Source organism: Triticum urartu, chromosome 5 (genome assembly GCF_003073215.2).
Source record: "Triticum urartu cultivar G1812 chromosome 5, Tu2.1, whole genome shotgun sequence".
Lineage (NCBI taxonomy): Eukaryota > Viridiplantae > Streptophyta > Magnoliopsida > Poales > Poaceae > Triticum > Triticum urartu.
Window position 1 is genome coordinate 36,447,793 of NC_053026.1, and position 8,450 is coordinate 36,456,242.

The following is an 8,450-nucleotide window of genomic DNA, read 5'->3' on the forward strand; positions in this document are numbered from 1 at the left end:
CGTGCTAATTAGCCTTGCTGGTTGCTAGTGGTGATGTTGCTGCTTGCTTGCTTGCTTGCCCGTGTTGTTGTGCCGGCCCCTGGGTTGCTGGCAATATCCGTCGCGGTCACCACTGTCTCTCTGGAAGTACGGACGAGAGAGAGAGAGAGAGAGAGTTGGGGAACGGTGAGAGACGCTGTGCGTGGTCAATGGGGTGGAGCAGGGACAAACTTGTCTTTCCTCGTGGGCAAGGGCAAAAAATCAAAGTCCAAAGTAAGATGTGCTAAAATATCAAATCCAATGTAAGCAGTGGCAAATTATCAAAGTGCGAAGTAATAAGGGGCAAATAATCAAATCCCCCAGTAAAATATACCAAGAAATTATTTAGACGATTTGGAGGTCCCTGTTACATCTCCATATCAAATAACTTAGAGTGTGATTTATTGCTCTTACTCTCTGAGATGGATGTTGATGAGCGGTACAACCGATAATTCACTTCAAAGCACGGCTTAATTTACACACTTGGGCTATTACCGCGCCAAGTGACATGACAGTGGGTATGATTCTTGTTTGCTCCGCCTCCACCAAGTGCCTGAAACTAGTGTATGTATGTTTCAGGTTCTTCTTGGGCATATCTCGCACTCCTTTGTTGTACAGCGATTGATCAATGAATGAGAATATGTATACTGCAGTACCAACAACGGAGCAGTTGCTTCTTTAGACACAACAAGCTGACGATTAATGTTTGAGGCATAAAAAATGGAATTTCATCAAAATCTTTATTTTTTGTATATATATTATTTATTTTATTGTTTTGTATCTAGCAAAATTGTAAGGTAAAAAACATAAAAGATCCTGGATTCTCCATTTAATTCGGAAAAAAAGAGATTATTGTTCGTAGAACATCGATAGAGAAAAAAAGGCGACTATCGGATTTGAACCGATGACCGATGAATGGATTCAGGACGCACATTTCGGTTTGACCACTAAAAATACTAGGAGGACAAACACGAACCAATAGCAGGAGCCTCCAGTATATATATGGGCGACCAATGTCGACTTGTCCGGTTCATCATAGCCATACAGCGATAGTAGAAGAGTGTGTGAATCGGTCACAGAACTACACAGATAGCATAAACAGAAAGAAGAAAAAAACCTACTTCTTCCCAAGATGTTGGGTTTCAGGTCATGCTCAAGAGTTACTTCTTCACTGCCTTGACAACCACGAGCATGACGATAACAACTATCACTATCACCAGGAGAGCGATTATGGCGGAGCACATCCACTTTCTCGAGTTCTTCTGCAACTTCTTTGCCTTCTGGAGGGCATCCAAACTATGTTGTATGTAGTTGGTAGCATTTGAAACCTTGGAATAACAAACAAAATGCCAGCATCGCATTCGTTAGCTTGTTTATTGACAAAATCGGTTAGGTCTATTTGTTAGAATAAAGCTGTTTTCACAAGTTCGTCATCTTACATGTGGCTCTATGTGGTCAATCATGTCTCCTTGAGCCTTAACCAATACTGCCATATCCAGGAACATCTACAAGCCAAAACCCAGGAAATGGGGTACATTAACACATATTACCCCCCACCACCACCCTTTTAAAGGTAACCTGCTGCAACTCTAGAAGCTTCTTCTCTAGATCTCTTACAGCATCAATAATCTACCATACTATCAATAATCTACCATAATGGCTGAGAAACATTCTTATAAAGTTACCGAAAGTCAAAAGAATGACAATTTGCAAAACTCTTTATTTTACTTTTTAGAACATATAAGCATCAACAAAGCCACTTGCACCGCTTATAAAGAGCTCGATGCTTGGATGCCTCATATACATGGGAAAGCAGAGTAGTTTCTCCCTGCTGCTCTATGAGGGCATATCAAATCAAATAGCCCAAGTACTCCAGCTGTCCCAAAATAAGTGTCGTGCCTTTAGTTCAAATCTGAACTAAGCCATGACACTTATTTTGGGATGGAGGGACTAGTAAATAGAAATATGCACTGGCTTTAACTTTTTTTGTGTGTGTATCTAGAGATTACAATTAGGCATTAGAGGAAAAATTTATTTATTCCCAGACATAATAGGAAAATCATCACTTACATGTCAATTTGGAAATTCAAGTTAGAGGAAAACAATACCTGAAAATCATCGATCTGTTCCTTCAAATTATTCCTCACTGCTCTGTAGAGATCAATCAGTAAGCAAAGTGACTAAGGACTACATTTGCGCAAAAAAAAAGGCTAATTCATGCAGCCAAGAGACTGGAAACATAAATCGACAGTGAATTTAATTTACCCAGCGGTCTGTTCCCTTAATTGATCTACCGTAGAGCCCTTCCCGCGTCCAGGTTTCTGCTTGTTAGATAAGTTCTGTGGCATAGCACAGGGGCAAGCAGCAAACCATTAGCAGCATGTCCATCTTTTAGTTTATGCTATGCAGACAGAAGAATAACATACATCTTCTTCGAGTTTATCAAGTTTTGTTTTGGCCATACGAGCAATTTTCCTCGCTTCATCAACATCTTTCTCCATTTTCTGCCGAATCGCTTAAAAAATGTATTGTTGTGCGTGACTAAGTAAAGCAAAATTTTCATCTCATTTATATAAGGTTTGGAGTTGTCACCTTTCTTTTTTTTTTTAAAGGGGGACTCCCCGGCCTCTGCATCAGAGTGATGCATACGGCCATCTTATTAACCAAATAAAGCAGTGCCAATATGGTTTCAAGGTCTCTAAAAATAATAAAAAAGCAAAGAAGGCTCACACAGAGCCAAACAAGGCTAGAAACACCAACTAGCCACGAAAAGACGCCACAACCGGCTGGCTAAAAATAAATAGGTAAACTAATTGCCTATCCTATTATATGACCGTCATCCAAACCGGTTGAAGATATCCCGAGCTACCATCTCCCAACGGAAAGATCCAGTAACCAAATGCTCCCTGGCCTTCATCGGAGTGAGTAGCGACCATGAATGGATCAGTGCTGTGGTTCGGAATATAACCTGCAAAAAATGGATACGTGATATTCTGTTAAAAACCAAATCATTTCTGCAAGTCCAGATAGTCCACAACAAAGCGCAAACTCCAACCCGAATGTGTCTCACTAAGTCAGGCTCAATCCCATTAAGCCATGTCCCAAATAATGCGTTGACAGAATTCGGTGGATTGATATTGAATGGCCAAGGGTGTCTCGCCGAGCCAAGTATCCTCCCAGAAACGTGTACTAGCGCCGTTTCCAATAACAAACTTCATCCTATTAAACAAAGATTGTTTGACTTTTATCAGTCCTTTCTAGAAAGGTGAATCAGTCGGCCTGACTGTGACCTGGGACAAAGTTTTTGTCTGGAGGTACTTGCTGCGAAGGATTTGAGCCCACATAGCATCATTCTCCGATGAGAGCTTCCACGGCCACTTGCTAAGAAGGCATCTGTTCTTAACTTCTAGATTCTCAATACCAAGACCCCCTTGGTCTTTCGGTCTACAGATGATATCCATTTAGCAAGCCGATATTTTCTTTTAAGCTCATCACCCTGCCAAAAGAAACGCGATCGATAAAAGTCCAGTCTTTTCCTAACACCAACTGGAACCTCAAAGAACGATAGGAGAAACATAGGCATACTCGTGAGCACCGAATTTATCAGGATTAATCGGCCTCCGTATGACATGAGCTTACCCTTCCAGCAACTTAGTTTCTTCTCAAATCGGTCCTAGATGCACTTTCATTCTCTCTTTGTCAGCCTACAATGGTGGATTGGAATACCTAGGTAAGAGAAGGGTAACTCTCCCAACTCGCACCCAAACAATTGCCTACAAGCCTCCTATTCTTCTTTGGCTCTACCAAAACAGAACAGCTCGCTCTTATGAAAGTTAATCTTTAACCCGGTCAATTGTTCAAATAGGCATAACACAAGCTTCATATTTCTCGCCTTGGCCAAGTCATGCTCCATAAAGATAATTGTATCATCGGCGTACTGAAGGATGGATACACCTCCATCAACAAGATGAGGTACCAATCCACCTACTTGACCATTTTCTTTAGCCCTTCCTATCAAAATTGCTAACATATCCACCACAATGTTAAACAGGATAGGGGACATCGGATCTCCTTGTCTTAGGCCTTTATGTGTCTGGAAGTAATGACCTATATCATCATTTACTTTAATTCCCACACTACCTTTTTGCGTAAATGATTCAACCTGTCGGCGCCAGGCTTCATCAAAACCTTTCATACGCAATGACTGTTGGAGGAATGGCCATTTGACCTTATCGTACGCTTTCTCGAAATCCACCTTAAAAATTACTCCATCTAATTTTTTGGAATGGATTTCATGGAGCGTTTCATGCAGGACGACCACCCCTTCAAGGATATTTCTGTCCGGAATGAAAGCAGTTTGGGACTGTTGCACCACAGAATGCGCAATCTGTGTGAGCCTATTAGTCCCAACCTTGGTGAAGATTTTGAAACTAACATTGAGGAGGCAGATCGGCCTGAACTGCTCAATTCTCACAGCATCCGTTTTCTTAGGAAGCAGTGTGATAGTTCCAAAATTCAAGTGAAATAAGTGAAGCTGTCCAGAGAACAGATCGTGGAACATAGGTAGCAAATCCCCCTTAATAATGTGCCAGCACTTTTTATAGAACTCGACCGGGAATCCATCCGGTCCGGGAGCCTTATTGTTTTTCATCTGTGCAATAGCATCAAACACCTCCTTCTCTGAGAACGGGGCAACCAGAATATCATTGTCGGCAGCCGATAGTTGAGGCATATCCTCAATCCTGGACTCATCGAGGGACACACAATTATCATCTGGAGGTCCAAATAACTGCCTATAATACTCGGTAATATATGTTTTTAGGTTATCATGTCCTAAAATAGTGCCCTCATCGTGTTCAAGTTGGAAGATTCGCTTCTTTCTGTGCTTACCATTAGCAATCAAATGAAAGAATTGAGTATTCGCGTCCCCTTGGACCACTTTGCAGACTTTAGCTCGCAAATCCCACTTCAATTCTTCTTCGCGGAGCAGTTCTTTCAACCTCTTCTCCGCCTCATTTTTAACCTGAAGCTCAGCTGGCAGCAAAATCGTGGATTCGGCCTTTATGTCTAGGGCCTGTATAAGAGAAAGGAGTCTATCCTTTTCAATCTTATACACACCACTGAGGTGTTTGGCCCAACCCCGTAAGAAACTTCTCAAATGCCTAATCTTATTCTGCCAACGCTCGACCGCAGTTGTACCTCCTGCACCCCTAGCCCATTCCCTGGCAATCAGGTCCAAGAACCCCTCGCGTTCGAACCATGACATCTCGAAAGAGAAGGTGTTCTTGTTACCCACGTGATTCGGCTCCCCTGAGTCCACGAACAAGGGTGTGTGATCGGATATTCCCCGCGAGAGAGTTTGCACCATAACCAGAGGGAACTTTTGTTCCCACTCCACGCTCGCAAGAACTCGATCAAGTTTTTCGTAAGTTGGGTTTGGCAGAGCATTAGCCCAGGTAAACTTTCTACCAGAAAGCTCTATCTCCCTCAGATCCAAGCTTTCAATAATGGTATTGAACATAAACGACCACCTGCCGTAAAAGTTATCATTATTCTTCTCCTCTCTCCTCCTAATGATATTGAAATCACCCCTAACTAAAATTGGAAGCTGTTCTGACCCACAGATTCAAACAAGGTCCGCCAGAAACTCCGGTTTAAGCTCGGGTTGTGCGGCACCATAAACCGCCACCAAAGCCCAGTTGAAACCATCTACTTTAGACTTGACTCGAAACTTAACCGCGAAGTCGCCCATCACTACACTTCGGAATTCAAGCGAATCGCATCTCACACCTAGCAAGATACCACCCGATCTTCCTCGCGGAGGGAGGCAATGCCAATTGAAATCAATACCACCCGCAAGAGAGGACAGAAACTGGGGCGCAAAGTTTTCTCTACCAGTCTCCGATAGAGCAATGAAATCTAAACGCTGCTCTAATGATGCCTCAGCAAGAAACCTTCTTTTAGCCAAGTCCTTTAGACCTCTACTATTCCAAAAGATTCCTTTCATATTTCGTCATGAATTTTTTTAGTAGTCCGAATCCTAGCACTCCTACGAACTGCAGAATCGGGATAGATCTTACGTTTCCACTTGCGCTTTGGTTTACTAGGCTCTGACGCTCGGTCCTCATAACCGGGTTCAACGATACTACCATCGGCATTCTCTAGGGGCACATCATCGTCCTCAGACTCATGATTGGGGGGTGCTAGATCCGCACACAGATTATCGAGCACTCTAACCCCTAACGCATCAATCTCATCATCATTCATCGGTTTAACTGCTGCAAGATTACGAATAGTCTCTAAGGCACGCTCCGCCTCCAAATCTAACAGATCATTCACCGAATTGGAAATCTCACTATCAGTAGCACCTAGTGAAACTCCTAATTGGTTTGCATTATTTATAATCTCCTCATTAGAAAAATGCAATAAAGAATTTGATATGTTGACGGACATACCAGAAGAGATCGCAGCATCCTGAAGCTTGGCCGCCCTCATAGCGCACCGCTGCTGCATATCATCAACCTCCGGGAGCTCATGGATACGAGCACTCATCCGTCTCCCCGTCGAGACGGGGTCCGGGATCCCGCCAAAAGCAACGACCTCCTCCCTAGTAAAGCCTCGCGCTGAGTCCCTCAAAGGGTCAACCGAGGTTACCGGAGGAGGCGGCTGCGGGCTCCCAAGCCCCTCAGACAAATGCCCCATGCCGGGGTCCACAGCCACGGGTACGACAGGAGAGGAGATGGCGGGGGCCGCCTGCCCGCGCCCTCCTCCCGCCCCACCCACCGGCGCAGAGTGGAGCGCCGTCGGCGTAAGAGACACGGTCCTCCTGACCGCCGAAGATGAAGGAGGAGCCAGGGCCACCTGCCCTAGCCCCCCCCCCCCCCAGCGCTGCTGCTGGCGCGGGTGTCGCCGCCACAACCGGAGTAGCAGGAGCCGAGGCCGCCTGCCTCGGGCTCCCTCCCCCAGCGCTGGCCGACCCCAACGTGACCGACGTCACCGGCGTCGGGATATGGAGAGGAGAAGTCAAGGCCTCCTGCCCCGAACCCGGCGTCGGGACTCGGGATATGGATATTGAGACTCGTTAAGTTAGCTATTAAGCTCTCAATTCCGTCAACCTGTGTGTGTGTGTGTGTGTGTGTGAAAGCAGCATCACATGTCATTAATCTGAAGTGCAAAAATGGACAAATAACATCAGGAACAAGATTAGTATGGAGTTTCCTAAACAGCATGCACCTTCTTGAAGAATCCTTTTAAATTATCAGAGGCGTCGGGCTGATACATCCCCATTTCAACATCCCCCTCATCTCTTGAGGAATCCCACCGGGGAAGCTCAAAGGAATCCTGCAAAATCAGAGTGTTTATAAGAACATGTACTGCACAGCAGCACCTGCACGAAGGCTTGCTTGATTGCTATGAATTCGATCTGACATTATAGCCAATTGTGCTGGTACTTTCATCATCAGCTAAAACCTACCAAACCAATAGGACAGGATAGTTGCGGAAATAAAGCATTGGCATTATTATAACTGGTCCCAAAAGAATATTACTAAAGCTTATACTTGCTAGCAGAAGATATAAACTGCTCAAAAAGAGTATTTGAGATGTCACATTCAAAATCAGAACATGACGGCGAGTCGGCGACCATGTATGTAATGCCAAAAGAACATTCTGAAGTTAATTTGAGTGCTGAAATAAGTAATATAATGTGGTCACATTACGTGTTGTTTTCAAACTAACAAACAAACAGTGAATGACATTTTGAGACTCGAGTGCTTGCTAAGCATAAAGCTGGGACAAACTAAAATCAGAATAACCTCCCGGAGATGTTCAGACAAGTGCAACCAGCCCACTGCTGATAGCACACACAAAAAGAGCAAGCAGATCCTAAAAGGAGGGGCAAATAAATCCTGCTACTTGGAGCTCAAGCAGATCTGAGCATCTAAGCCGATCCCTGCCGAACGGTTCGTTGAGCAATTGAGCAGTGTGAAGAGATGAAAGGAGGAACACGAGGAGGAGGGTTCAGAGGGGGTGCAGAGGGAACTTACGGTTAGTAGGTTGTTCATGCCGGCGGGGCGGGGCGGGAGGAACAGACGGCGGGGCGGCAAGGAGACGGAGGAAGGAACGGACGGACGGCGGCGCGGTGAGGGGTTTAGCTGGAGGCACGCCTCGTGTCGCTTTCGTTTCCTTTCATTTTCTTTTCTTTCCGTGTACAGGCTCCACTATTCCTTGCAGCGTGCAAGGAATAGGACACGTACGTCCTATTCCACATCTTGAGCGTGGAATAGTTGACGACCTATGGCTCCCTCACATGGGCTGGCCACGTCATGTGCTTTTTTTTAGTGTTTGTGCTTTTTTATTCTTGAAAAATATATTTTTCTTAATGAATGTTTTTTTGCGAATTTCCTTAATGAATGTTTGACACGACAAAATAG

At 44.6% G+C, this 8,450-nt stretch overlaps 1 pseudogene; it reads right to left on the minus strand.

The window, feature by feature from the left end:
• Window positions 1-1,072: 1,072 nt before the first annotated feature.
• Window positions 1,073-8,081, minus strand: LOC125506700 (annotated as a pseudogene).
• Window positions 8,082-8,450: the final 369 nt, after the last annotated feature.